This window comes from Psammomys obesus, unplaced genomic scaffold, assembly GCF_907164565.1.
Source record: "Psammomys obesus unplaced genomic scaffold, mPsaObe1.curated_primary_1811, whole genome shotgun sequence".
In the NCBI taxonomy this organism is placed as follows: domain Eukaryota; kingdom Metazoa; phylum Chordata; class Mammalia; order Rodentia; family Muridae; genus Psammomys; species Psammomys obesus.
The window spans coordinates 8,602,640-8,618,873 of NW_026596085.1; the positions used below are offsets into that span (position 1 = coordinate 8,602,640).

Genomic DNA, 16,234 nt, shown 5'->3' on the forward strand with positions numbered 1-16,234 from the left:
TGTGTGTGTGTGTGTGTGTGTGTGTGTGTGTGTGTGTGTGTGTGTGTCCTTCTTTGGTGGGGAGAAGAAAAGAACTCAGGTCATGGCCACTGTGCTGTCTCCCAGGCAGCCCACCCACCTGATTGCCAAGTATTCCATTTTAGAAAATTGTGAATTTTAGATAATGAATTGGAAAAAAAAGAATGTGATGTCATAGCCCATTATTTGGGAGTGATATTTTATGTAGCACCCATATCTAATGTCAGAAAGACATGTTTTCTCTCACAGCATATGTCTTTATGTATCTCTGGAATAAACACCATTTTTCATAGAATCCCACTTTTGAAATTAAACTGTACATTTTAAAAGCCATTCAGAATTTTGAGATAATATCTTATAACACCTGAACAGACACTCCACATACTGAACACATTAGGAAAAAAAAAAAATACTTGCCTCAATTAAGCAAGATGGGCATAAAACTGCTCCCACATGATGTGGCAAATAATCAAATGACAATTTTTCTATCTGTCTACCTTTGCACTTAAAATTTTCCGTTTTATTTTTTTAATTTTTAATTTTATATGAATTGGTGTGAGGGTGTCAGACACTTGGAACTGGAGTTACAGACAGTTGTGAGCTGCCATGTGGGTGCCGGGAACTGAACTCGGGTCCTATGGGAATCGCAGACAGTGCTCTTAACCACTGAGCCATCTCTCCTGCCAAATTTCCAGTTTATAAGGTAAATATTTTTCAGTCATTAATTCAATGTTGTTTTCAGTTGGGTTTTTTTTTTTTTTCTGCACCAAGAACATAATTACACAAACCAAATGGCTGTTCCCAATGAGTCAGGAACTTAGCAAAAAATTACATGCAAGGCGTGTGTGCCACACACTCATCTTGTTCCTGTCCTAGAATTTAAGGAGACAATTTAAATACTGATTCCATCACTCATCGAAAGTCACACTAAAATCCTGAGGTCTATAAGAGGGTTCGGGTTTGTTAAATAAAACCACATGAAGTTGCCCTTTTAAGTTTTATAGGTTTTTTTTTTTATTTTTGCTACATGAATTTGGTATGTAATATCTTAGAAATAAACGTGTGTGTGTTTAACATTGAATTGATGATATTGTTCTGCTGTGGGCTTTATGGAATACCTTGCTGTTTTGAGATTGGAAGTCGTCAGCGCTTGTGAGTTCACATGGGTTAAGCTAATTAATATTCTCGCTGTGGCAAACTACCCCTCCTCTCCATTAATGTTTATTTTCAATAAGCAGTGATAATAAATAGTGCTATATCATATATTCAGTCATGTACATTTTATGCATCTTTTGTCTATACCCTATGAAAATAAATCCCTATAAGCAAAATATCTAGTATCTTTTATGTCCCTTTAAAAACATTTTGAAACAGGGTCTTACTATGTAGCTCCAGCTGGCTTGGCACTCTCTATGTAGACCAGAAAGATCAGAAGATTTGAACTCAGAAAGACCCTCCTGCCTCTGTCTCAAAAGCATTTGGACTGCCAGGCATAGGTATGCCTTTAATCTCAGTGCTCAGGAGGAAGAAACAGCTGGATCTCTGCAAATTCTAGGCCAGCCTGGCCTACAGACGGAGTTGCAGGCCAGCTCGAGAGTTGCAATGAGATCCTGTCTCTAACCCCAACACCCCAAAACAGAGTGCTGGGCCTAAAAGCATCCTGTACCACTACTCCCATAACCTGTTATTTTTTTAACATTTATTTTTCAATTGTTCTTAGGAGACTTGGCTCAGATTACTGTTTTCACTTCAGTTTGACGTAGGTCAACACTAAATGACAGAGACCAGTTAGGTGCTCAGTGGGCAAAGACAATGGCTACTCAAGCCTAGCTTCTAAATATTTCATATTTGGCCATTTTAAAGTTAGAGTTTTTCTGTGTTTTATCGACTTAAGAGAACAAACACTTAAAAGTACACATTGTACCTACTCAGGCCTATTATCTAATTCTGCGTATTTTCCTTTGGCATTTTACAAGTAGGACATAAGATCTTTGAAGAGTTAAGATTCATTCATATCATTTGTAAAGCTGATTGGCTTGGCACCCGTTGTGCAAGTACAGCGATTCCAAGTCCCCATGCTTGCCTGCCTTCCACTCCCCTCCAAGGCAGGTACTAAAATTCTCAAACAATACTTTCAAAGTGGGTCACACCACTGACAAACAACTGGAAGTTAGTGGTTGGTCCTTCCAGGAAGGCTACACACACTGAAAGCTTTCTAAACACCCTCGTTGGCTTGACCCTTGGTGCTCCTTTCTTCTTCTGCTCATGTCTAGGAAAATGTCCTCTGTCTGAAGTCTGTATAGTCATCTCTGGTGGTGAAGAATGGACACAAAGGACACAACAGCAGGAGAAGAGCAGAGAGGCTAAAGGCTGTCCTGGAGCACACAGGGCTAAGTGGCCTGCCTCTGCACACCTTTTCATGTTCCGATCATTGACGTCAGACTTTGCATCCTTGCAGCTAAAATTGACCTTAACTGGCAGCAAGGAATCAGGTGTTGTTAAACCCCATCCAGATGTTCTATGCTGTTCACTGCATGTGTCGCTGAGACTGGGGGCTCACAGCTGTGCCCATCTGTGGAACCCTGTTCTTGGCTCAAAAGAGCTTGACACGTACAGCGAATGGTTTAGAGATGTGACAGAATGGATCCCTGGACTTCCTTGTTTGAGGCAGGCTATCTCTATGAGCTGCTTTATTAAGCGTGTTGGTAGCCACCCAGGCTAGCCTTCAATAATGTCTCACTCTATTCTAGTGCCCTCACTGGCCCTCAGTTTCTCACAAGTATTTTTCAGACTGTATCTCTTGACCAATCAGTTGTTTCCAGGGAACCCTTGATAATTCAATGTATATTTTCATCACGTCATAAAAAACATTTATTTTACATGACGGCGATTATAGCATGTGCTTTCATTGCTTGTTGAAGTGTTTAAAAGTTCTGTAGACTCCTAAGGGTTGGTTTTGGTTAGCTATGTAGATGTATGAAGATAAGATAGTTCCCTTTAAGTAAATTAACAAACTTGACACAGGTGCTTATCTGCTAGTTCCATCACCTGAAGCTATTATGTTGGTATCTATTTATTGGATTCTTTTGATATTTAGATCAGATTTTTAATTTTACCTTGTTTTAAAAAGTTACACGTGTGTTTCCTGCTTTGAATCCAGGTACTTTTATCTCTGGGGTGAATTTTCTTAACCATTCATAAAAATCAATCCTCTGTATTTCTGTTGGACTTCTCTCGAGTATTCCATTATTGATCCTCTCTGCTTCAGCTAGTGATAACTTTTTTCATATTGCATTTTTACACCGTGATAAGAGACTTCTACACTTTCTTATACAGAGGTCATACATCATACTTCCCTTTCTTTGTCCCTGTCTTTTCTTTTGTCTTCTAACCATTGTGACAATGTGGCCCTTGCAGGAGTGCTGCCACCCTCACAGTTATGATGATATAGCATCATCTTTTTCTTTTAAATATGTCCTCATTTGCTTTCATATTTAACTAGGTTATTGTGTAGCTCATTTTAGCCATTTCGTTGGGGTTTTTTTGTCTACTGATTTTAAGGTTCTTTTATTCCAATGGAAATTTAAATTATTTAATTTAACCTTTTCTTGACATTGTCAATGTAAAGTTAACTTTTCTCTATCTCCTCCATTAAATTTCTTCATACATTCTTAAGTTTTCTCTGGAATGTGATTTAGGACATGTTTTACTGTCGTGGCAGTTAGCACTTGTTTATTTGTCGTTTGGGGCTATTCCTACTTTTTGTAAGTGAAACGGAACCTGCATGCTTGTTTGTCTCACCACCGAGCTGACATCCCATCTGATGTCTGACATTTGGGTTTGGAGGTCTCCTCCCTCCGCAAACATGGTTTCTCTGTGTATCCTTGGCATTCTTGGACTCGATTTGAAGACAAGTCTGGCCTCAAACTCACATTGATCCACCAGCCTCTTCCTCTGCCTCCCTGAGTGCTTGGGTTTGGAGTTTTGGAAATGGCATTTGATTTTGTTAGTTTGTTTTTCTTTTCACTTCACAATGTCTCTCAGCACACCATTTTCTCATCCTGATTTGTTCTTGGCCTTTACTGGACAACTCTGCTCTTGATTCATTTTCAACATCATTGCAGCATGTACTAACATGCTTTAGCAGGTCATATAATCATTCATGGATAAAAATGAGTTGTTTCACACACATACACAGATGTGATGATGTAGACACAGACTGATTAGGCCACCAGACAAATCCAACTAAGACTGGTACAAATACAAATTAGTTGATAGGAATGGGCATCGTAGTAGGTGGAATGAGAAATGTCCTCCATAGTCTTGAGCAGTTGAATGCTTGGCCTCCACTTGGTGGCACTATTTGAGGTAGTTTATGTGGTACAGCCTCACTAGAGGAAGTATGTGAGTTTCCAATATGCTCTCTCAGCTTCCCGCCATTGCCCCTATGCCTGCCTCTGGTCATCATGTTCTCCACCACAAGGGACTGTTTTCCCCCTGGGAGAGTAAACCAAATAAACTCTTCTGTGAGTTGAAATAACATAAAAATAAAATAAAATGAGCTGTTTATTTTATATTTACTCTATGAGTGTGAGTGATTTTCCCGTGTGAGTGCATTAGAAGAGGTCAGAAAAGGGCATCAGACCTCCAGGAACTGGAGTTCCAGATGCTTGTAAACCACCTTATAGGGTCCTGGGACAGAACCCAGGCCCTCTGCAAGGTAACAAGTGCTCTTCCCTGCTGAGCCATCTCTCCAGCTCATGTTCTGCCCTATTTCAAATGTGTGTCATTTCCTCTAAGACACTCCTCATGATGACAGGAAAGTGTGACTTTTCAGTATTTCATTGTGAGGCAGGTTCTGCATAAAAGCTTCTGTGTCTTTCCAAATCTACAGTAAAACCAGAAGGACATTTTTAAATCCTGTTTTGCTGGCATCTTGCTAAGTATGATACCCAGCAACTTGTAATGATGATGGAACAAAATTAAAGTAAGCCTGTGAGTCTTGGTTAATGTTGCATTTTTTTTCTCTTTGTTTTTAAAAAGGATAGTATTTGGCTGAGTCAGAATTTTTTTTTTCTTGAAGGATGAACTTGTAGAAACCCAGGGCCAATTTAAAACACATAAGAGTGTGGGCCATGGTGAGTCACACCTATAATCCTGGAGGTGGATTGCCAAGTTCAAAGTCGGCCTGAGCTACACAAAGAGTTCAAATATAGCTTGGGGCTATACCATGTGTCAAAAAGTAACAGACAGATAAATGATAGGTAGATGATAGGCATAGACAGACAGATAGATAGATAGATAGATAGATAGATAGATAGATAGATAGATAGACAGATAGATAGACAGACAGATATGGATAGAAAGACAGACAGACAGATAGATAGACAGATTGAGATAGAACATTCATTTTCTTGGTCATCTGTAGTTATTTCGACTTCTTAGCATTTCGCATACCACACAGAGATATCAGAATTCCAGTAGGAATATCACCTACTGTGCTATTTCCTTGTTTTCTATAACCTGTTGTTTATAGCAGTAAGATGCTTACAGGGCTAGGGGTTAAAGCACCTCATGCACACACTGAATAACAGAACCGTAAAATATAAAGTCGGTCAAGAGTAATTCCATTAGCACCACTTCAAGTGTTCCCAACCTAGCAAGCCTTAGAAGTCATATTTAGTGAAAAAGTCATATTGAGGTGCAGTTTTCTTTCAAAATTCAGTGTTCCATACAGCAGCAATAAAGCCATCTTCTATTCAATTCCAGCTTCTAACCTTTCCCCAGCAAATTCTGTAAGTTAAATCTCAAGGCCTCCAATGAATCAGCCAAGAGACATTTCTGTAGTGCTGAGAGCAGCTGATACAGCTTGCTCACTGGACATAACGCCTTAGTTACTACAGATGGCAGCATGAAAACACCATGGAATAAGTTGGCCTGTCAATAGGAGAGCTAGTATGTTATGAAAACTCTCTTCAATGGCTGAGAATTTATTATGTATATTTCTGTGTTACAGTAAAACCATCAACCTCATGGTGTGCATGGAAAGAGCATCATGAAAAGCAGCACTTATAGGCTTCTTCCTTCCTGTAGCAGCTACCCTGCAGCACACACATTAGCCAATTCTGGCCTGGCCTCATGGGTAAGATTTTGCACAGTACTGCAGAAGTAGCGATTTTAGGAAACTTGCCTGAAGCCATGGGTAGTAAGAATGGAGCTGAATTAGAAGTCAATGATATTCAGCTCAGATCTCTGTCCTCAACTGCTACACAGCTCTGTCCTCAAACCAGATTTCTTTTAAATGGGAGGTACACTTGCTGGAGGGCTTTAGTCCACTCGGCCCATGAGCAAACAGTCCCTCGATAGCTGTGGTGTTGTTTAATGCTACTGAAAAAAAAAATACATTAACTTCCAAGAATGTATGCCTCCAGACTTACTCTAAATCTATAGCAATTTTCACAATACTACAAAATTCACATTATATATATTGTGTGTCTACAGGTTTAGATACATGTGCAAGTGTCATATGTGTCTACTTGCCACTGGATGAGCAACCAGTGGCAAGTAGACACTGGCCAGTGACTGAGGACTGTGTTTACTGTCAAACACCTCAACAAAATGCTAGATGCTTAAGGAAATGCCAATATCTTATAAGATCCTATGATTCATCTCCCAAAGCACAGTAGGCCAGAAATGTTTTAGACACAGACGTAGAATTCATGAAGTTGGAAAGGCTAAATATCTGTCTGGATTAGCACAGCATAATTTGTAATTCTGTATAAATTAGTAGTATTCTTAACAGGTAGTATAAATATGGAATATCTGTCATACACCGATTAATAGGTTCTGTTATGAGGTGAGTTCAGACCATGACAAGATTCTGACACCTAATGAGTCAGAAAATGGCACATGCAGCTTGAATACAGAATCAGCAGAAGGAAAAGTGTGCTTACACTGCTTTTGCAGCTGGCATACATCCATGGTGAGGGCTTTCCTAGCCGATGGATGATGATTTTGTTGCTCTCCAGAACTTGAATTAATGCTATATAATTAAATCCCACAAACAGCACTTTCTGGAGAATATTCTTAAATAAATCTATGAAGTTTTGAAGGTAAACATAAAAAAACATCTTTCATGGTATGTCTACTTGGCAAAGAACATCAAATGATATATTTAGAGTTCTGATATGGCACACACAAGTTGAAAGCCAGTTGAAAACATAAAGGAAATTGGAGTTGGCCTTGAGCGTTCTGTTATTTCATTGACTTCCTGATACTCAGAAAACATTATGGTAAATTGGAAACTAAACATGTTTTCTGTGGAGCAGAGCTCAGGTGCGAAGCCCTGCATCCTCTGATATGCTCGTGCTTGTCAAATGAGGACACTCTGGTAAATCAGAATGGTAGGGTTTGGTAGAAGGAAGATCAGCTAAGCAGATCAGCTCCAATCTCAAAGGATAGAAATATGTTTTCCTTCTCTTTGATTTTTTTTTACATAATCATATGGAGACTTAAACCACTCAGTATTATTTATTAAAATAATAAATAGTGATATATACTGTCAATGATATATACTATCTTGTTACGGCCTTTAAGTTTTAAAGGGGGGTTACGAAAGGCCATAATTATAAGGTACCCTTATTGTCTTTTCATTGAAAGGAAAATTCCATTCTCAAAAATGCAAAACAAATAATCACACAAACTAGATGGTGTCTAATTCTGTGTTCTAATATTTTGGAAAAATATTCTAATGTCCTGTTTAACACACACACATGCACACGCACATTTTGAACTGTTTAGAAACCTTTAATTTATACTGTATTCTACAGAAATGGCTAGTGAAACAAGTTAATGAAAAAGATACAGCTGAAGCCATAATTATTGCTAATAAATTCACTTGTCTAAAGTTATTCTTTAGAACATGTATACTTAGACATGAAGTTATGGAAAGAAACAAACATAGTAATAGAGATGAAGTCAAAGAAAAGAGTGCTACTAAACAAGAAATGATTAATACCAGCTACATTTATCTCTGTACAATATTATATTCTTTCTACCTATAAAATTTTCATAAATCCTTTGTTGTCCAACAAATATGTGCAGTTGTGGTATATAATGTTTTGTTATATATTTCATTTGAATCATGCAGTATGGAAAAAAGTGATACATTTTATTGATCTCACAGCACAAAGAAATAATTTGAGCATCACAATTTCACATGAATATAGTCAAAGTTCTTCCTCTAATTCCAAGTTGAATGTCCTTTCGACAGCTCCCATGGCTTCCATTCTTTACAGCTGTTCTAGTAACTCTATGTGCTTAGAAAATCAAGTTTAAAAGGTCTTCAATTTGCAGGTAGCTTACACGTGTGGAATGGTAATTCAGTGGTTAACAGCTTGTAAGCATGAGGACATAAATTTGACTCCCCCAAACATATATAAAAAATTGCAGGGACAGCATATTCTTGTAATCCCAGTGCTGGGGAAGGCAAAGGCACGTGGATCCAAGGATCCCAGAGCTCAAAGCCCTGCCAGTTGAGCCTACTTGGTAAATATAAAGCTGATAAAAACTCTGTCTTAAAAAAAAAATTAAAAATGGACAGCATCTGTTGAACAATAGCCACGTTGGTTCTCTGGCTTCCACGTGTACACACACACGTGGGCGCACACATTAACTTTCACATGTAGGAATAAACACACACACACACACACACACACTCACGTCGCAAATAAAATTGCTTAGGAAAGATCCCAGAAAATACACAGCAAATGTTTAACTAAGAGAATTTCACGGCGACTGTCTTGTGTGTGATATGCACAAGTCTTTCCCAATTACCAAAGTCTGATAACACAACCACCTTCAGTTTTAAATCACTACTGTTCCCAGTTCTCTCACGCATTACTGACACATTTAGCTTGAGCATTTTAGGGTGTTTCTCGCCTCACCTTTTCTAGTCGTGCAGATTCAGAACTAAGCAAGGAGAGTTTCTTTTCCTCAACGGGACTTCATAATTTGCAAGCATTAATCACCCTCCCATGTACTTCAGGGTTTCCCTTTCAAGCCTGTTCTGTTAAGGACCGTCATAGATGTAGGAGGAAAATGGCTTTGCAGCTAACTGTAAGGATACTATTAGCTTTTCTTTTCTTGGGTTAAGTAGAGCTATTACAGCTACAAGAACAGCCAGATGGAATCACACCTGCACACATGGGGTCTCTGGCATATGGAGGAATCTCTTTTAGTGTTTCTGTGGAAGAACAGGAGTTTCTAAAATCTCATTGTGAGTTTTTATGGCGTTAGATTTGACCCATTTATGTCTACTTATTATTCTTTAATGAGATTTATAGTTGGCAACTTAAATGAAATTTTTTTTGTAAATAGGGTATGTATTTTATCCTTAAGAAAAGGTTCTAATCCTTTAATTGGATGGCTTTTAAATGCAGTAGGATTGTTTTTAACTTTGTTCACACAAATGGGCACACACACACATGAGAGAGAGAGAAGAGAGAGGGGGTTAGTACTCCTACAAAGGAAGGAAAAGGAACAACCATGGATTTCCCCAGATTGCGCCCTAATGACCAGTTCTGCATCCATTAAACAGCATTATGCCACAACGATAAAAACATTTTTATTCTTTGTTCAGATCTTCCTGCTTTTGACCAGGCAGTGGAGGTGCACAACTTTAATCCCAGAATTCGGGAGGCAGAAGCAGGCAGATCTCTGAGTTTGAGGCCAGCCTGGTCTACAGAGCAAGTTCCAATAATGCCAGGGCTGCACAGACTGTCTCAAAAATAAAAAAACAAAACAACAAAAATCTCCTTCTTTCTTAAGGTTGGGAGAAAAGCTCTCTTGTGTGGGTATATGAGTTCAGAGATAATATTTATAGACTATCTTGTACTAAAACTTGAATGGCAAGCAGATTTCTAGAGATCGTAGCCCCTCTGTCTTTACTTCTCTCCTTACTGTGATCTTCCAGGCCAAGTCCCTCTCCAAATTAAATGGGAATATCTGTCCCAAGAGTAAGATATTCCCAGGTGGTAACATTTCCCAGATGGTCTGAATATCCAGCTAAGGCTGCAAGACATCTAGCTATCTTAATTGGCCTCCAAAATACCCAGAAATACTTGTGAATTTTACAACAATCTCCAACGTGTTTTTTGCTAGCTTTTTGTGATGGCAAATTACATTCACATCTCTGGCATCTAACTGCTGGGCTGCAGCTTGAAGTTAGCCAATGAGAATGCATCAGAGCTGTTCCATTAACTCCCTTCCACTGATTGACTGTAATAAAAATTTGAGACACTCATAGATTTCTTTCTTAACAGCAATAAAAAAAAAAAAAGTCAATATTTACTCCAACACAAGAGTAATCAAATCAGGCCCTGGGAGATTCCTAGGTTTTTTTCCTAACAGTAAGGAAAACTGCATTAGTAATATTAAACCAAGGAATGGATACCTGGAGTAGATGTTTTGTTCTTTTCTTTCTATTAGTTGATATCCTTACTGGAGTTATCATTAAAAGTTACCAATCAAGCCAATCAATAATCATTGGAACAAAATGTATTTAGTCCCCAAAGTGCTCTCAAAAGGCAGTGTTAGCTTTTTCAAATACATATTATCAAACCCACTCCAGACCTACCAAATTGTTAGTCCTCGGCATCTGTTTCAACAATCAATTCTATGGACACTTAAATCCACACTCATGTTTAAGAAGCACAGGCTTAGAAGATAGCCACAGCAAATAAAATTTAGTTCTCAATCCATAGTGTTATTTATTCTTATCTCATCCCTTTCTGCATCTATTTTTCATTTCTCCATAAAATGCTTACAAAATCATTTCCATGCTGAGAGAATTTCTTTAGTCAGCTGGCAAATGACCATGCGAGCTTGTAGAGGTTCTGGTTTCAAAGGATCAATATTTATTTCTTGTGTTATAAACAGAATATTCTCAGTCCATTTTTTAATGGATTGCTTGCAGAACAGTATTGCAATCATATTCTCCTTCAGTAGGTCCTGAGGCAATCAGAATTTCTTGAGAACTGGGGAGCATAAAATCCAAGCTTACAGAAAGCTGCAGAATATTAGGTTTACTCACTTCAGATCGTTGAAAGAAAATTGTTCATTTGCTTCCTTTACAGAGTTTTTCTTTCTTCCTTCCTTTCTTTTTAAATGTGTCTACAGAGAAATTCACTCCAGAGCTCTTAACAACCTCAGTATCTTCTAAGGCTGCATATTTAATGCATGAAAATCCAAAGGAAGCCGATTTGAAATACCATTCCTTAAGTAACTGAGAAAGTTGATTTGAACAAATACAAGCAATGAGAGCATCCCAGGTGTGAAGGATGAGCAATCACCTGTGTGTCTTTTCTCTAATAAAGGCATGTGGCCTGACTTCGTTAATAATCAGCATTCTGATCGTGCTTGCGTTGGAGTAATGAGAAGCTTTCTGATTCAGTGATACAGGAATGATTGTGTGAGACTTTACAGTTGGTCTCTCTGATCAGCTATTTCTCGAAACCCCAAGTTGCATGACTCCCCTGGGCTTACTCATGGTTAGAATTAGCATCTAGAGCTGGAGAGTTATCTCAGTGGTTAGGAGTGCTTGCTGCTCTTGCAGAAGATTCGGCTTTAATTCCCGGCACCAACACGGTAGCTCACAATTGTCTTTAACCCCAGTCCTAGGAACCTGAGAACCTCATCTGACCTCAGGTGGCACCAGTCATATATGTTATATATACAAACTTACATGGAGTAAAAACACTCACATACACAAAATAATAACAACACTAAAAAAATTGACATCTGTTGCTTAATCAATCATCATTTTTTCCTAAAAGTAAAAAGACATTAAATGAATAATCAAAAAAACTTCATAACTTTATATCCTTCATGTGGACTCCAAACTGTGTGTTTATGGTGCATCAAGGTGGAAATTCTCTCCCATATGAGCACTGTCACCGCATTTCACACTGCATCAAAGTTCAGTGCAAAGATCTTCCCAGCAGGCACAAAAACCCAAGTCCAAGGACCCGTTGATTTTCATCATGGACCAGAGTACAATTTGAAAATACTAGGAAATAAAATAAAATTCTTCTTTTCAAAAATAGTATTTGACCAAGTCACCAGATATAGAGAAGACACATGATTTAACTTCTTAACAGGTCACATGGGAACAAAGAACAGAAGTTTTTGATTGGACTTGATTTTACTCGCATATTATTTATCATATAAATATCCTGCATCTAGTATGCATGACTCTCCTGCATACTCTATAAATACTGATTCTCTTATTGAATCTGTTAAAGATGAAGGACCTTAAAAATGCCACACCAAAAGAATTATGGATGCTCCGTGTCCACTACTCAAATACCTTTAGATTCTTGGTGAGGGAATGTTCTAACCAACTCGTATGTATTATGTACTTCTAGCTATTTCATAGAAATAGAAATGTTAATTTGTTAAAATATGGCAAAATAAACCAGGAACACTCAGTTTTCGCTGTAGAAATCCCATTCTTCATTGTAGAATTCCTAAAAAGTACTAACCAAAAGTCTGAAATGTTGAAAGCCAGGACTCTTAATTCTTTACAATCTCAAGTGAATTTTGTGGACTACAAGCAACTGCTTTACAGCCCAATAATCAATATTATGATTATGTCTACCAGTGTTCAGGAAGAAGTGCTAGAAAAAGAATATATCCTACTGGCGTTTTTAGAATATGAAATACATTTATGAAAGACTATTCTAAAAATATTTTACTTAGGTGATTGTTTTAAAGAAGATTCCAACGGAACATCTTTAAAATTAAATTTAATTTTATAAAAATAAGTGCGTTATATGTTTAGTGTTTCTAAATCGAAGGCATGGGCTTTGAAATTATAGCCGACAGTCTGCATACTTGCAATCTAGTAAAGAGGAAGTGGTGTGGGAGTAAGTTTTGATAATGAAGGGGTTTAGCAGCTTATGGTAGAGGTCTTTAAGTAGTGCCCTGGGAACCACAAGGGGGTGTCAGAATGCCAGAACGGAACCAGGAGCAGAAACCAACCAGAATCTACATTTCAACAGACATAGAAACTTTCTACCCTGTCTAGCCAGCAGATTATTTTAAGAGATGTTTTGCCCAGAAATCTCTCTAAAATCCATGATTAAAACACACTGAAGGGCGCTGTGGTTTGACACGGGAGGAATCACCCTCCACGACTACCCATCAACTGAAGCGCTTGCCCTACTTCACACCCGTGCCGTTTATGACGGATGAGATAGACACGTGCAGAAAAGTTCCATGGCAACCAGCACTGGAAATAATAAATCCACTTGCAAATAGCGGTGTCGAGGGAAAGGACATTGCAGGCAATTTCTAAGAAAAGTATTCCCTGGGTGAGACAGAAATCCTCCTGAGGAATTTTAATTCTCCGGTGAAATAAATAACTGGTTACCACCATCTCTGAAGAATGAAATTGTTTTTGAATGCTACTAAATGACCGGTGTGACGCCTATAACTCTGCAAGGCATTTATGTGAAAAGTGCCGACTCTAAAAGGAGAGGGTAAATAAAGAAGAAACAAGCCTCACGTGGATCACAGTTGCCGCATGTCCGCTACGCACTGTGACTGCTCAACATGTGCTCTGAGCAAAATGTAAGAAGATAGACCTTTATGGCAACTATAAACCATGATCATGGGCAGTGGAGGTTCTCTGAGCACGTTCCAGCGTGACCGAAGCATGTGTGTTAACGGTATCAGTGTGTCTTCCTGTATAGAAATCGTACCTGTAAACAGGTAAAAGAAAGACAGGAAAACATTCTCCATCTGGTGATATCCGACATAGGGAGCTTCAAAAAAGAATTCGCACTGTAAATAAATATATAGCGCGTGTTTTATATGTAAGTATAAAATGTATTGATTTTAAACATATAAAACATCCCTAAAAGTACATTTTGAGTAGTCTAGTACTGTTGTAAATGACTGCTCCATATACTCTGATAACAGATATGTTTATATGCAAATTAGAGACCATATTATTTATAAAATAAACAGGGTGGTGACCTCAGCTGCAGCCAGTGATGAAATCCAAAATCCAGGGCACCTGCAAACTTTTCTATAACTTAAAACAACAACAACAAAGGTGTCTATCTTAGCAGAAAGCAAGGTCTCAGCTAACTGTAAAAATCAAGATCTATCAGACAGGGCATAATTCTCTTTACTAATTACCATACAGAGCTTTGTCAACCAAGTTTTATAACATATCTTACAGCCAAAGTAAATCAATGGCGAGAATATTAGAGTATATTAAAAGGGGTGATTTGGAAGGTTCAGGTCTGATAATTTTGTAGCAAGTTTTCTTATCATTAATAGTCAAGACACGCTTTTTCATATCAAGGCTTAACTTCTTTAAATTTGTGAAATTGCAAAATTACTTTCATAGCGATAGTCTTTGTTTTGCTTCATTAAATCCTGAGAATATATGTTATAAAAATCTGATTAGATAATTTCCTCACTTGGAATTACTGCTGCAAGGGAGACTTTTCTTGATCTGATATCTTCCTTAGTTATATATCTTGAGTGTGTGTGTGTGTGTGTGTGTGTGTGTGTGTGTGTGTGTTAAAGATAGGATTTCTTTGTGTAGTCCTGGCTGTCCTGGAACTCTTGTAGATTGGCTGGCCTCCAACTCAGAGCTCCACCTGCCTCTGCCTCCCTTGTGATGGGATTAAAGGTGTGCACCACCACTGTCCAGCTGTTGCCATATAACTTGCACTCCAGAATGTATTAGATATCTTCCTGTTGATTGAACCAGCCATGTTTCTTCTCTGCGTCCACCTAATACAGTAGCTCTTTATGGGTCAAAACATTTATTGAGCTTTCGGTTTCATCATCATTCATCTTGTCCCACTCCCTAACTACAGATAGAATGTGCCTAGTTGCCTCAAGCTCCTGCCACCACAACTATCAAATGGAATTACCTCCTTATTTAAGCTATTTGTTGGCTTTTTTTTTTGTAAGATTATTTTGTCACAGCAACATATAATAAGTAAGTAATAAAAAAAATTAATCTCCAAGAAGTAGGCCTTTGCTGTGGTAAACCAGGCTGTGGTCCAGGCCTTTGAGACTTGTCTGTAGGAGGAATGTGGAAAAGTTTGAAGCTTTGGGATGGAAAAGCCTTTAAGTATTGTCCATAGAGCTTTAACAGACTTTTCTCGTGGGAGCTTGAAAAACAAGAATGCTGAGAGATATATGGAAATTGGAGATCTTGTCTGTGAGGTTTCAGAGAATGCTGATTCTATCAAGAATTAAGGTGGGAGCTATTCACCTATCATTTTAACAGAGAATATGACTTCAGTCTATGTATGCCCCGAGAACTTGAGTAAATTTGAATGTAAAGCTAATTGACTATCTGATTGGGGTAGGAAATTTTACAACAGGATAGCATTCAGTAGTGTCATGGTTATTGTTCACTGTTCCTATCCAGATATAGAGTGAGTGACAGCCAAGGGAAGGAAAGAAAAGTAGGGAAGATGCTGGGAGGATTAGCATTCCATATCATAAGACATATTACAAAAATCATAGTTATAAAGTAACTATTGTAGTGGTGCAAAAACAGACATCTAGACCAATGGAAGAAAATACAAGATCCAAACAGAAATACACCTAACTACAGGCACAGTTGTTAAACAAATTGTCAAAAGTGCACCAGAGAAAAGACTGCATATTCAGCAAGTGCTGTGGGAAAAATGGATGTCCTTACATAGAAAAACAAAATCGGACCAGCATTTATTACCTCGCACAAAAACTAACTCCAAATCAGTCAAAGACATCAGTATGAAACCTGAAACATAGAATATGCCAGAAGAAAATATAGGCAGTACCCCACATGACACATGTGTAGGAAAGGATTTTTATGAATAAGACTCCATCTGGCCAGGAACTGATGCCAATGATTGACAGGTGTGGCCTCACAAAACTACAAATCTTCTGTAAGGAAAAAAGAAACAACCAATTGAGTCAATTGAGTGAAGAGGAAGCCCAAAAAATAGAAGAAAGTCTTTGCCAGCTATACATCTGACAGAGGATTAGTACCCTGAATATATAAAGATCTCAAAAACAAAGTTTTAAAAATGACCCCATTTAAAAAGGGGGCTAACAATCTGAAGAGAGAATTCTCAGAGAAAGAAAGAAAGAAAGAAAGAAAGAAAGAAAGAAAGAAAGAAAGAAAGAAAGAAAGAAA

The 16,234-nt window shown here is 38.1% G+C and overlaps 1 protein-coding gene across 2 annotated transcripts in view; it reads right to left on the reverse strand.

Annotated features, from left to right (window-relative positions):
* The window catches only part of Cntn1 (contactin 1), a 301,145-nt gene that overhangs the window by 273,642 nt on the left and 11,269 nt on the right, over window positions 1-16,234 (reverse strand). The gene's annotated exons all lie outside the window — the stretch shown is intronic.